We start from the raw sequence: 13,607 nt of genomic DNA on the forward strand, positions 1-13,607 counted from the left end.
TTATATGTATGTGTGTGTGTGTGTGTGTGTGTGTGTGTGTGTGTGGTGACAGGCTCCCCTTTGATGCTATACTGTACTACACCGGCCTTAGTTGACCGTACCTTTCTCTGACTCAGAAAGTAATTGGTTTACTGAGGGACACCAGCCTTATAGTGTGTGATCCATTGCACATTGAAAAAAATTCGTATAAGGGCTGAGGAGATGGCTCAGTTGGTGTGATGGTTTGTGTATGTATGCTCAGCTCAGGGACTGGCACTATTAGAAGGTATGGCTTTGTTGGAGTAGGTGTGGCCTTGTTGGAGTGGGTGTGGCCTTGCAGAAGTAGGCGTGGCCTTGTTGGAGTGGCTGTGGCCTTGTGGAAATAGGCGTGGCCGTGTTGGAGTGGGTGTGGCCTTGCGGAAGTAGGCGTGGCCTTGTTGGAGTGGTTGTGGCCTTGTGGAAGTAGGCGTGGTCTTGTTGGAGTGGGTGTGGCCTTGTTGGAGGAAGTGTGTCACTGTGGGCGTGGGCTTTAAGACCCTCATCCTAGCTTCCTGGAAGCCAGTATTCTGCTAGCTGCCTTCAGATGAAAATGTAGAAATCTCAGCTCCTCCTGCACCATGCCTGCCTGGATGCTGCCATGTTCCTGCCTTGATGGTAATGGACTGAGTCTCTGAACCTGTAAACCAGCCCCAATTAAATGTTGTCCTTATAAGAGTTGCCTTGGTCATGGTATCCGTTCACAGCAGTAAAACCCTAACTAAGACAGTTGGTCGAGTGCTAAGGAACCAAGTTCTATTCCCAGAATTCTCATTTTAAAAAAGGCCAGGTGTGGCAGTGTTCTCCTGAAATCCCGGTGCTGGATCGTGAGACAAGAGGACGTTTGGGGCTCATCGGCCAGCCTGCCTCACTTGCTTGGTGAGTTCCAGGGCTGTCTCAAAAGTCAGGGGACAGCATTCCTGAGAAAAAAACCTGAGGTTATCCTCTGGCCTCCACACATTTCCGCGCCACAAAGTACATGCAATGTAACGTTTAAAACATTGACAATTACTTCAGGTTCCTTTCCCCAGTAAAACATGCCTGTCACTCGTGTGTTCAAGCCCCACCACGTTCTCTCAACTGTGCAGGATGCATACACTTGGGAGTTGTGCTGTGCAAATATTAATGTGAATAGATACTTGTGTGTCCAGCTCCCTCCCTCCTTGTTCATGAGGAACAAGGAAATTACTAGAAAACCTCTCAAGGATGTAGTTCTGTCTCCTGGGGGTGTTTGGTGTTCTCAAGTTTCCAGTGTGTTTTTTTTCCCCTCTGCAATTAGAGGCTTTCGAGTGAGGTTAGAGTTCTATGAGTCTTGATGGATGGGAGAAAACAATTGTGGTGCGTTAACTGTTCACACCTAGATCCTGTGTCCCGGGAAGGAACATGGGCTTGTATTCCGAGAGCGAGTTAAATAAGTTTAACGATGTTTTAAAGTTTATATTGAAATGTTCATTGTAGGTCTTTCCAATCCCACTTAATTTTGGTTAGAGAGTGTGGCTTGAAAGAGCAGCGGCTGTGCTCCAAGGTTACAGAGCCCAGTGCTACCTCACGCTGCCTTCCCCTTTACCCAGCATGCACTGGGCAGGCTGGGCGGCTGAAGTTGGGTTCTCGTGTTTCCTAGCGTTTACATTTCATGACGTTTCTGTCCTCTCCACCTTGACGGTTGTGGGAAGGGAAGCGATGCTTCTCATGCTCCAGTGGGCCGTTAGATAATGGTGATCACTGAAAGTTAGGGGCAGACCGGCTCGGAGAACCGAATGCTAGGCCTTGCTTTTCCTCTTGTCTCATTTCTTTATTCCACCACGGGATAATGGTGGAGGTGCTGGGCTTGCCCAAAAGGAGGACTTGAAAGACTGGAAGCAGGACAGCCTCAACTCACCTTCCTTTCCTTCGACCAGAGTGAATGGAGACCGGGAACGGAAATGGATAAAATAGGTTGGGTTTTTTAGAAGAAACAAGGGAAAGGGAGGTGGAAGTGTTGGGATGGATAAGCCAAACACAGGCTGCTTCTCTGCAGCTGGTGAGTGCTGCTGTAGGGAACTCCAGAAATGGCATGGTCACAGCTTCAGATTTCAAAGAGAATTCAGACTTTCGTTTAAATGTAAAAGTTCTATCTATCTATCTATCTATCTATCTATCTATCTATCTATCTCTATCTATCTATCTATCTATCTATCTATCTATCTATCTATCTATCTATCTATCTAGTTTGTTTCTTCCAAGTGTTGCCCTTCAGTTCAAACTTCATATAGTTAGTCCAAATATCTCTGTAGGCTAAAAGCGGCCCAAAGAAGTCCCAGACACAATTTCTGGACCCCTTGGCACTTAGCAACCTGTCAAGCACTGAATGCTGTCAGGTTAGGGACAGCCAGGCTGTTTCTGGGTTCAGGATTCATGCTGCACTTCACAGCCTATTTCTGTGGTGGGTAATGAGGGTAAGGACACCTGCTTTAGTGGCATTTACAGGCATGGGTAGGTACTCCACTGTGAGTGTCCTCGCTTCAAGGGCCACACAGTTTCCTCTGAGGACCTGTGATGTCTCTTGAAAGCCCAAAAGGTCATCCTCCTGTCTCGGCACTGTGCTTTAGTTTAAGACAATAGCGAAGTGGTCATTTGAAGGTATTGGTGGGGAGGAAGCAAATGGAACCAGATGTTAAGGTTTGTTTTTTACATCTCTTCCCTCCCCTTCTCCTTCGCCTCCCCCTCCCCTCTCCCCATTTCCCTCTCCCTGGAATTCCTATGTGGGCCCAGAGAAAAGGCTCCAGCATTCCTGCTCCTCTCAAGTATCCCTTGGTCCCTGCTTCTCATTACCCTCAGGATCCTATGAACATATTCACACCTGCTCTGCCACAGAACTCCGCTAGGACCGGCAAGGTCTATCAGAACATCCTACAGAGTGGAACTCGGTGCTGACCGGGGAAGATCCAGAGCTCACATTGTGGCCCCCAGTAAGGGATGCTAAATGTTATTTTCTCTCACTTGATTCTATTAAATGAGCACAAGCGTGCTGGGGGTGTACTCGGTCAGTCGAGTGCCTGCATTAACAGCTTCTACCCATAGCACTGGATCAATTGGGCACAGCGCTTTCTATAACTATCATCCCCGCATGCAGGAGGTAGAAGCAATAGGCTTACAAGTTCAAAGCCACCTTTGGCTACACAGCAAGTTCAAGGCCAGCCTGGGCTCCATGAGACTCTGCCTTTGAACGAATGAACCAATGAATGAATGAATGAAAAGCTGAACTTAAAAGATACCAACCGGGGTTGGGGATTTAGCTCAGTGGTAGAGCTTGCCTAGCAAGCGCAAGGCCCTGGGTTCGGGTCCCCAGCTCCGAAAAAAAAAAAAAAAAAAAAAAAAAAGATACCAACCTTGGAAACATTGACTCTTCAGTGATTCACCTCTCTCTTCATGCCAGAAAGGCAGTGCCACGTGGTTAGGAGGTGATACACCTTTTAATGTGTCAGCGTCTGGCCAACAAGTACCAAGAGTCCCTTGGATGAGGCACGAGGGTCTACATCATGAGTTGTGCCGGAGGCAGCGAGCAGTTGCTATGCCTGTGGCTTCTTTCCAGGCTTCTCATGGTCAAATCCTGAGCGGGTGCTTCGAAGACAGTCAAGCAAACCACTTTTCCGTTGACATTTATTTACCGTGGAGAGAAACGTCTATTGTATGGAGCCTCAAGGTGACGCTAAAAAGAACATGGTGGAAGGCTGGAGTGCGTGAGAGAGCCGGCTCTGCTGCTCGAGTGGCCAGTGAAGAGAGTCCCTTCTAGAAGCAACCCTTTCCATGTTAACAAATCATCGGTAAAAATGTTAAAAGGAGAAGTGGTAAATCTCAGGACTTTATCAGTCACAGTTCTCTCTCTCTCTCTCTCTCTCTCTCTCTCTCTCTCTCTCTCTCTCTCTCTCTCTCTATCAGAAATGTCAAAAGAAAGCCCTGAATACATTTGAATGAGCTGACAGGTCAGATTCTATTAGAAATACAAACATAGGCCTGTTGGGTTCGCTATATACAGAAGTTAGAGGTGTAAATAAAATCTATCGTACTTCAGAGACTTCTGGGTAAATTTATGGCTTTGGTGTCACCTGAACCTCTCACCCTGTTCCTGCAGTCACATTTCCAGGCATGTAACACAACCCCTTTTCTCCTAAGTTTCTAGATCCGAATAATCTCTAGCCTATGGGTCTGGAATCTATAGCTCTGAAATGGTACATGCTCTGACATTCTGTGGTTGTGCAGAAGCTTTGGGGACGTTTTAAAACCTTTCGGGAGTGGCAGTTTGTCCTTTAGATGTTCCTGATGGGGGTGGGGGAGGGACATCATACAAATGACATGCACATGTAATCTCCGCCTCTTTGAGGCGGCTTCTCTGGTACCTGTCCTCTGCCTGGAATTCTGGAGACTGTACATCCCATTGGCCAGGCGATGACAGCCTTGAATGACATTAAGCACTCATTTAATACTATGTGGGGCCTGTTACGTCAAGGATAGTACCTAACTCACATGGTGGTGGCAAGGACTGAGCCAATGAATGGAATGTATCTAGAAGAAAAATGTCCCAGTGTGTACTTGGAAGTTTAGGGACGGTGACAGATACCGCCCTGATGCGCTAGGCCTGGCTGTGGGCCGGGGTAAAAGTTGAATCAAAGGCATCTTTGGACTCTGGGTCGTGAAATCAATGGGCCCCCAAACTCCATGTACCTATCAGGGCTAGGTAAGAAATAAGGCTAGGATGACAGGGGTCACACTTGTAGCTGGGGACAGCAGGGGTCACAGCTCCAGCATCTTTCAGAACAGAGGTCTGTCGTTACCAAAGGTTGCTTCTTCAGGGGAGTCCTGTCCAGTCTAGTGGCGTGGCCCTGTAAGTAGACAGGGCAGGAGGCCAGCAAAGTCAAGGCCAGCTTAGACCAGCTAGTGAGGCCCTGTCCCAAAAATATCAAGGGGAGGCCGAGGATACTGGTTAGTGCTGGGTCACGTCTTTTAGCACACATGATGACCGGTACCAAAACTGAAATAAAATAAAAATCTTGAATTACTAGTAAAATTCCTCAATTTGTAATCTCTGACCACAGATGATAGTTAAGAAACTAAGCAGATATTTTTGAGACCCTGTCTCAAGAAGTGACAACAAACCCCAAAACCCCCAAACTAATGAAACAACACCTAAGCGAATGCTTTCTCGGGGGGTGGGGAGAACGCAGGTAGATGCTTCCTGGGAACAGCAACCAATAACTTCTTGGCACATTGGCCTGATAAATCCCAACTTCATTTGTGGGGTAGAAGAGCCTAAGTACTTCATCTTCAAATCCTTGGCTCCCCCACAAAATTCACAGAGTTTATGCAAGGTGGGTGTTCTCGGGAGAGAGCATAACATTCCAGACTCTGGCTTTAGTGACCAGAGGCACCGACGGAACTCCTGTGACAGGGGGATTAGACAGCTAGGTTTTGCCAGAGGACACAAGGACACTGTAGAACCCAAGTAAGGGAAGAGTTGAACACGGTTTATTTTATATGCTTAAATAATCAACTAGGTTATCCAGCGTCTGCTTTTCTCATACATGTCATTTAGAGCGAGGTGTCCGTGGAGGTCGATTTCAAGTTAAGATAGTGAACGAAGGAATCTCACCAAACCCAAAGAGAAATGCTCTATAAAATGCGACAGCCCCGCTAACCTAACGGGGACATTGCTAGGATGGTGACTAGTGATTGGCTTGCTGAAGGGGGTCTACATCTCAGAGCCAGTACACAATACAGTGATCTTTTTTTTTTTTTTTTCCTTTTTTTTTTTTTTTTTTTACAGTGCACTTGATCCTGCTAGATACGGGTTTCCGGTCAGTCCATTTTCTTTTAAATACCCATGACTGGGGCCTCTTGTAAGCACCATCCACCTCTACAGTGGCAAGCATTTCCCCCTGTGAGCACTAACAGCCCCTCCCCCACCCCCCAAGCAAACTACTGTATAGTTGTTTTTTTTTTTTCTCCCATTTTTGGTCATTTCATTGAAAAAATTGGCAATAGCAATAAATATTACATGAAGGGCTTTGTGTTTACAGATAAAATCTCCCGTGTTGCAGGAGACTGTAGTGTTTGCAAAATTGGAAAAGGTTTAATCAAAATAAGGAGATATGCATGCATCAAAATATTAGTATATTCTGAAGGAAAAAAATTCTTCTCTTCACAGAACTACAGAATTCCTCCTCGCTGGGGGAATTATTTAAATTTTGCAGCAGATTTCTTTCTTTCTTTTTTTTTTTTTTAAAGATTTGCATTTTTTTTTTAAAACCAAGCGAGCAGTTTTGTGTGTACAAACATCATAATTGCTAATATACAGGAGTCAGTGAGAGAGCGCCCCGCACGCGCCAGATTCCCGTCCTTGTCCAGGGTGAGGTCACTTGGGACGCCTGTCGTTGGACGCGTTTGTGGTATCTTTGTGTTCCGTGAGGCAGGTGCCTTATAATTCTTTATTGTAGTTTCTTCTGTTAGAATTTACAGTGTTATTATTTACAGCAAAACTATTGATTTTTTTATTATTATTTTTTCTTTAAAAAAAAAAAAAAAAAGAAACAGTGTTTATACCCTGACGGTTAGTTTGGGTCCAAGAAAAATAAGGCGAGCTGTTGTGGATTTAGTAATTTCAGTGTGTCTTCTGGATTTGATCGCTTCATCTTGTGCTGTCCCTCCTTCCGGTGGCACAGGTGTTGTTGTTTGTCTGTCTTCTCCGAAAGTGACACCAAATTACTTGAGACTGAGTCTGAACAACATGGCTTCTTGTATCTTACATTGCACTTGCTCGGTGCACGCGTGTCAGCGCCGGGAATGAAAGTGAGTCTCCATGCTCTGTAAATTGGCTCATGCTAAATAAAAAAAAGGTGATTTTCTTTATCCTTCTGCATTAAAAAAACAAAAACAAAAAAAACCCAAAACCCCAAACATGTCACTGATGTGTGGAGTGGCAGATCCACACTCTGCTCTTGCTAGAGATTCTCCTCCCTGCTGATCTCTGGTGAGTTTCTCAATACTGGCAGTACGAACGCGTGGTCCTGTGGGAAGAGGAACAAAGGGTAGGCGGTGAGTTTAGTTTGCATTGTCTTTTATTTTATTTTATTTTTAGTTATTTGGAGACAGGGTCTCATGTAGCCGAGGTTGGCCCTAAACCTGCTGTGTAACTTAGGATGACCTCTCATTCCTGATCCTCCATCTGACAGACTTCCTTGCTGTTCGTCATCAAGGGTTCAGAGACTGAGGGCCCCGGCCTTGTTAATAGGGCATTTGTTCTGGCTGCTTAGAGAATAAGTACCTCAGGGGACGGGGGCCCTAGGTATCCAAGGACACTCAGAAATCAGTGCTCCGGGCTGGGTGACTCTGTGAGTGTCACACAACCTTCCTGAGCTTGTGGCTTTCAAGGCTGAGTTGGGAATATCCTCTCTCGGGGATTGGGATAGCTCAGGGCTCCTCAAGAGCCATTTGTAGCTCTTTGGCCTGCACCCCATGGAGATAAGTTTTGCCCCCTGCTCTCCCTACTTCATAGGAGTCTTGCCTCCTCCTCCAAGGAGAGAAGCTGACAGACCGGAATTCCAGCTCCAGGCAGGAAAGATTATAAGAAAAATAAAAAAGGATTATAAGAAAAAAAAACCCAAAAACCTGTTCAGTTACACACAAATGGCCGAATCTCTTCTGAAGCTCACAGAGAACCTTTAGAATCCAGGTTTACACCAGGGGCAGGGACTGAGGTGTTTAATGACCTTGAGGTTGTTTATTGAGAGATGGTTCTTCCTCTTTGGCTGGATCACCCAGGTCACCCACTCTGTGTAAACAACCTTGAACAGCTCTTCCCCTGGTCTCCTGTTATGGGCCTGACTGCATTCATTCACTCATTCACTCATTCACTCACTCATTCATTCATTTATTGCATGGGTCTGACTGCATTAATTTTATTTATTTATTTATTTATTTATTTATTTATTTATTGCATGTATTTATGACTGACCTCCCTGCCCCAGGTCACCAGTGACCAGCGCCAAGAACACCAAAGTACCCACTCCTCTGAGATTTCAACATTTGTCTTCCTCCAAGGAAGGAAAGTGACTCACTTCAGCAGATCCAATTACAGAGAGTGGGCAAACCCTGCCGATCAGGATTTCCACACCTTGGTGGCTGTCTTTAAATCCTAATCTTCCAGGCACCAGGCTGCTTAGGTGGCCCAGTGATCACAGTCACCCTCTTCATTCAGGGCCAGTTCTCAGCGGTATTATTTAACCTTTCCTTCGAGTCTCCTAGCTTCCTTGGGATGTGGAATTTTTTTTTTTCTTTTCTTTTTTTCAGAGCTGGGGACCTGGTAGGCAAGCGCTCTACCACTGAGCTAAATCCCCAAGCCCGGGATGTAAGATTTTAATACACCTTGTCGATGACAAGTTTAATAAGGTCTAGTAAGTTTCTATAAGCACGAGACAGAATGGGTGAACTCTCACCCGTTTCTTTACATTTCCTAATACCCAAGCTAACTTCCCAAGTTAATTTTGTATTATAAAACAAAACAAAGCCTGTCTCTTCTCAGTGCAAGCCAATACTGTCTTTCCAGACAGACTGGGTGGTTTTTACAGCTTTTTAAGATTGGGTTAATTATACCACGTCCTTCTATAGGTTGCTAATTTTTAAAAAGCAGGACTCATCCTTCAAATCTCTCTTGTTCCTAGGTGGCCAGAATATAGGTTCCAGCCCCATGGGTTTAGCAATGTTAGTGGACAAAACATACCCTACCAAGAACAGAGAGGATGCACAGAGAGGACGGGGACCTTGGCTAAGCAACTGCTAGAAAATGACCTGAGGTGAGAGCGCCCTCTGATGGACAGGATGTTGTGGACAGACCACGACATTTCAGAAATGGCATCTGGAACTCTGAGCATAGCTAACACAGAAAGGACTTAAGACACCTTGGAAGGAGAGCCGAGCCTGTGAGCCAGGCATAGCCTTTCAAATGTTAAAGTGGGAGGGAGTCACAGCCACTCTTAATTTATTTTCCCTTTAAGAAACATGTTAACTGATACGTATAGAACACAGCTCCAGGTTGAGTACAGGCTCAGGTGCAGACCTGAGAGTCCATTTAGAGGCCTATGGAAATAGGTTTGTTTTTTGTTTTGTTTTGAGCCCGGTGCACAACAAAGGACTTATTTTTCCACATCTTCTTCTGATGTCATGTTCTCTCCTGGTTCTCAAACAGGGCTGTACAATAGGATTTAATAAACCCCAGTGTCAGTCCATGATGAAAACATCAGCCACTCCTACCTCAACTCTTTAGTTAGTTCTAGCACTCGATCAAGCCAGAGTGTCAACGATGGGTCCTGGGGGCACGCTTCTCAAAGTTTAATGTGTACACAGACATCTGAGGTGACCTACGCCATGGCTTCTGGTTTTATAAATGAGCGAGGGGTAAGCCTAGATCTGAGTTTCTAGGACTTGGATAATTGCTGGAATCACTGACTCTCGTCCTACTTTGAGAATGAAAACTGCACACCCTATCAGGTATACACCCTGGTGGTTTGAATATGCTTAACCCAGGGAGTGGCACTATTGGGAGGTGTGGCCTTGTTGGAGAAAGTGGACTTTGAGACCCTCCTCCTAACCACATGGGAGCCCGTCTTCTCTTGTTTGCCTTTGGAACAAGAGGAAGAACTCTCAGCTTCTCCAGCCCCATGCCAGGCTGGATGCTGCCATGTTCCTGCCATGATGATAATGGACTGAACCTCTGAATGTGTTAGCCAGGCCCAACTAAATGTTGTCCTTTGTAAGAGTTGCCTTGGTCATGGTATCTGTCCACAGCAGTAAAGTCCTAACTAAGACAACATAGGTTGGCAAATTATCTTTTGTTGCTCCTGAATCTGTATCTATGTAGAGTTCTTTTTCTAATCAACATGTATGGAATTCTTCTCTGTTCTTCAAGCTCCTTTAAAGTTCCATCTCCTTGAAAGTGCAGACCCTAGAGTCTAAAGAGACAAATCCCCCTTGTACGTCACCTTTCCCTGCTGGACTCCGTGGGGAGTCCCTGTGCACACAGGAACTCTGCCTGGCTCTTCCGCTCACACCCCTCCTATTTCCCCTCCCTCCTCCATCCCCTTCCCTTCTCTCCGTCCTATGCTAGGAATGTTTCCTTTTCGTCTTTTACATCTTGGGTTATGTTTTCATTTCGCATGCTTGTGCATACACATGTGCACATCACAACACATGTGTGGAGGTCCGAGGACAACTTGTGGCAGCTGGTTCTGTCTTTCTACCATGTGAGTCCTGGGACTTGAACTCAGGTTGGTGGGTGTCTTAGTTACTTTTAAATTGCTGCGCTGAGACACCATGGCCCATGCAATTTATAGAAGAGTCCATTAGGGGCTTACAGTTTCGGAGCGTGAGCCCCAGACCATCACGCTGGGGAGCACCAGAACAGCTAAGCTCTCAAGCAGGCCGAGAGCCTACATCTCCATCCACAAGCGAGAGAGAGAGAGAGAGAGAGAGAGAGAGAGAGAGAGAGAGAGAGAGAGAGAGAGAGAGAGAGAGAAGAGAGAGAAGAGAGACAGAGAGAGACAGAGACACATACACATACGGGGGTGGGGGGGCGCCAACCTGGAATGGTGAAGGCTCTTGATGACACATTTCCTCCAACAAGGTCACGCCTCCTAGTCCCTCCCAAACAGTTTAATCAACTGTGGAACCAAGTATTCAAATATGAGTCTATGGGGCTATTCTCATCCAAACCACTACACTAGGCTTGGTGGCAAGCCCTGTCACTTATAGCTATCTTGCTGGTCTAATTTCTCTTTCTTTCTTTCTTTTCTTTCTTTCTATTTATTTATGTATTTAATGTATATTGTTAGTACACTGTTACTGACACCCCAGAAGAGGGCGACGGATCCCATCACAGATGGTTGTGAGCTACCATGTGGTTGCTGGGGATTGAACTCAGGACCTCTGGAAGAGCAGTCAGTGCTCTTAACCGCTGAGCCATCTCTCCACCCCCACCCCACCCCCAATTTCTTTTTAAAAAGCAATAATTATCATTACAAAATGAAACTATAATTGAAAATTAAGGTTTACTTTTTAATTTTGGTTTTAGTTTTAGATTTTTCCCCCTTCCTTCCTTCCTTCCTTCCTTCCTTCCTTGGAGACTGAATCTCATTCTGGTCTTGAACTCTTGATCTTCCTACGTCCATCTCCCAAGTGCTAGCGTTAGAGACGTGCACTAACACCTTGGCGAAAACTTAGCTTAAATACCCCTTTCAGAACAGCTTTCCTCCTCAGCTAATACCAATAAATGAGGCCTTTTCAAATTTCTTATTCCCCAGTGACTGGATTTAGAAACACCTGAATCTGTAGAGCAAGCAAGGGGGAAAACAAGACATACTGGATGTAGATGGATACATGTTTTTAAAGGTAAAAACATGCATTTACTTCATTTTCATTAAGTGTTTGTTATATATCTGAATTACCTGAATCCTAATAACAGGGCAGTGTTAAGTCCCCTATTGCACAAAGAATTAAAAAGGCAAGAGCTAAAATACCTGGCTTCAATTCTGTCTCCATCATGTATCAGGAAAACAGATGGCAAGGTATCTGTATCTCAGATGCATTCTGGGAAATGTCCCAGAGAGGACCTTCTCAGATGCATTCTGGGAAATGTCCCAGAGAGGACCTAAGTGGGATGAATGGGAGAGGAAGGGTCACCACCTCCTCTGGCTTTATCTGGGCCTCTTTGGGCTCCTCTTTCTTGGTACAGAAAAGGAGCAGAACCTGGTCTGCTGACTGCCCCAGTTTATCGAGAACCATCGATAGTGACTATAGTAACCGCTTTCACCTGAAGCAGGGAACGGAGAGCTGAGCTGTGATCTTCCCCGGCTGCCCCTGCTGTGCCTGGGCTTGGCCAGCCGCTACTCTTGTTTCCTTCTTGCTTCTAAGACTTTTCTAGCAGAGCCTCCTAACTGAAGGTTTCTGTGGGCTCGGCAGCTACTGTTCAGCAAGTTACACGTACGAACTGAGTGGATTCTAAAACAACTCCAAGGCATGTTACTGTTCTCTTTCTTGAGAGGGTTATGTTCCTCCCGGTTTCATCCCAAATCCTTCACTGTTCCCTTGAGGAAACGGCAACACGCAAGCTAGGTTACTTGGCCAGACCCGCAGAGTTGGTGATCTGCCTGGCACCCCATCGCCTCTATGCCGTCTGTCTACTGACATCTCCCTGCCCAGACAGACTGCCACCAGGAATCATGGCTAGGTACTGAGTCCTCTAAACCTAGTCCAGCCCCGGCCACTAAAGAGCTAGAATCATCTGCACAAACGTCCCAGATCTGGGGGGAAGGGTATGTGACTAAGTGCGCTGGCTGCTGGGGCTTGAACCAGGCAGAGCCTTGTGCATGCTGGGTAAATCCTCTGCCACCGAGGCAGTAACCCTAGTACTTAGCGGTTAGGCTGTTGTGAGCCTTAGAGCTTATTCCCAAAAGCCACTGGCTGTGCAGGTCGCTCAGTGGTGACGCTTTTACCTAGCACTTCGAGTCATTTCCCGTCGGTTTTAGGGTGAAGATCAAATGCCCCACGTGAGTAACTTGGGGTTCATTTTGAAGACCATCTATCTACATGTAGCTTAATGAGTTATTAACATTATTTTTAGCTATTTACTATCTGAATAACCTTGAAAATGTTTTATTGAATTAAGTTAGAATCTACTGTGACCACGAGTTTGGCATCTCACTATTACCTTGCATTACTTAATCATTCTAAACACTTCGTGACAGCAGCCATTCAAAGGACTGGGTCTGAGCCTGGTATTCGTCAATGAGCTGCATAGGTACAGTGCCTATCTAAGAGTAACAAAATTAATCTTAAACTTTGTATCAATATACAGTGTCTGCGTAAGAAAATATAACTTTACTACTGCATCAAAATACAAAGATCTCTATTAGTGTAAGATTATGGCTATAAAATGCTTTAAGAATGAATGTAATAATCTGTTCCTATTTGTCTAACTTCTTACATTACTCTATTCCCCCGTTTTCTTTTTAACTCCCTTCCCTTTACCTAAGAGAGAAGGATAGAGAAGAGGAAAGGAAAGATAGAAATCGTTGAGTCTAAACTCTCAATTTAGTTTCTTCCCTGTCCAAAATTGTAATTCTTTGTAAATTATTCCTTAAAATGACAACATATCTAGAATTCACAAAATTGACCAAAACCATCCACCCCAACTTCAGGGGCTGAGATGATGGTCTTCTTCTATTTGCTTCCTGTTGACTTGGAGCGTTCCCCCCCCCCCCATCACGCCGGTCATGTCAGGTCTACAGTGAGCCCTGAGGATGAGCACTATGGAGGGAGCCGGTTAGGGCTTATTTCCTAGTTCTGCTGCTCTCGTCAGACTGTGGACAAGTCTCTTAACCTTTTAGGGCCGTCTCCTTATGTTAGCCAGGGATGCTAGCAGTGCCAATCTGAGAGCGAGAGCTGTGAGAATTAGCCACAAAGAAGGACTCTGGAATACACATAGTAAGTCCTGTTTCCAGGAGCATCTGTGGTGATTGGGTTCCACCAAAACTCTAAAATGTGAGTCTAGTGCAGCAGGCATTGGG

At 45.5% G+C, this 13,607-nt stretch overlaps 1 protein-coding gene across 5 annotated transcripts in view; it reads right to left on the reverse strand.

Annotated features, from left to right (window-relative positions):
* Positions 1–5,495: 5,495 nt before the first annotated feature.
* The window catches only part of Ank3 (ankyrin 3), a 317,856-nt gene continuing 309,744 nt past the window's right edge, over positions 5,496–13,607 (reverse strand). For all 5 annotated transcript variants that reach the window (XM_032888731.1, XM_032888729.1, XM_032888730.1 and 2 more), the window contains one exon: positions 5,496–7,055. The gene's annotated coding sequence lies outside the window, so the exon portion shown is untranslated. The remainder of the gene's footprint in view (positions 7,056–13,607) is intronic.

Source organism: Rattus rattus, chromosome 18 (assembly GCF_011064425.1).
Source record: "Rattus rattus isolate New Zealand chromosome 18, Rrattus_CSIRO_v1, whole genome shotgun sequence".
NCBI lineage: Eukaryota > Metazoa > Chordata > Mammalia > Rodentia > Muridae > Rattus > Rattus rattus.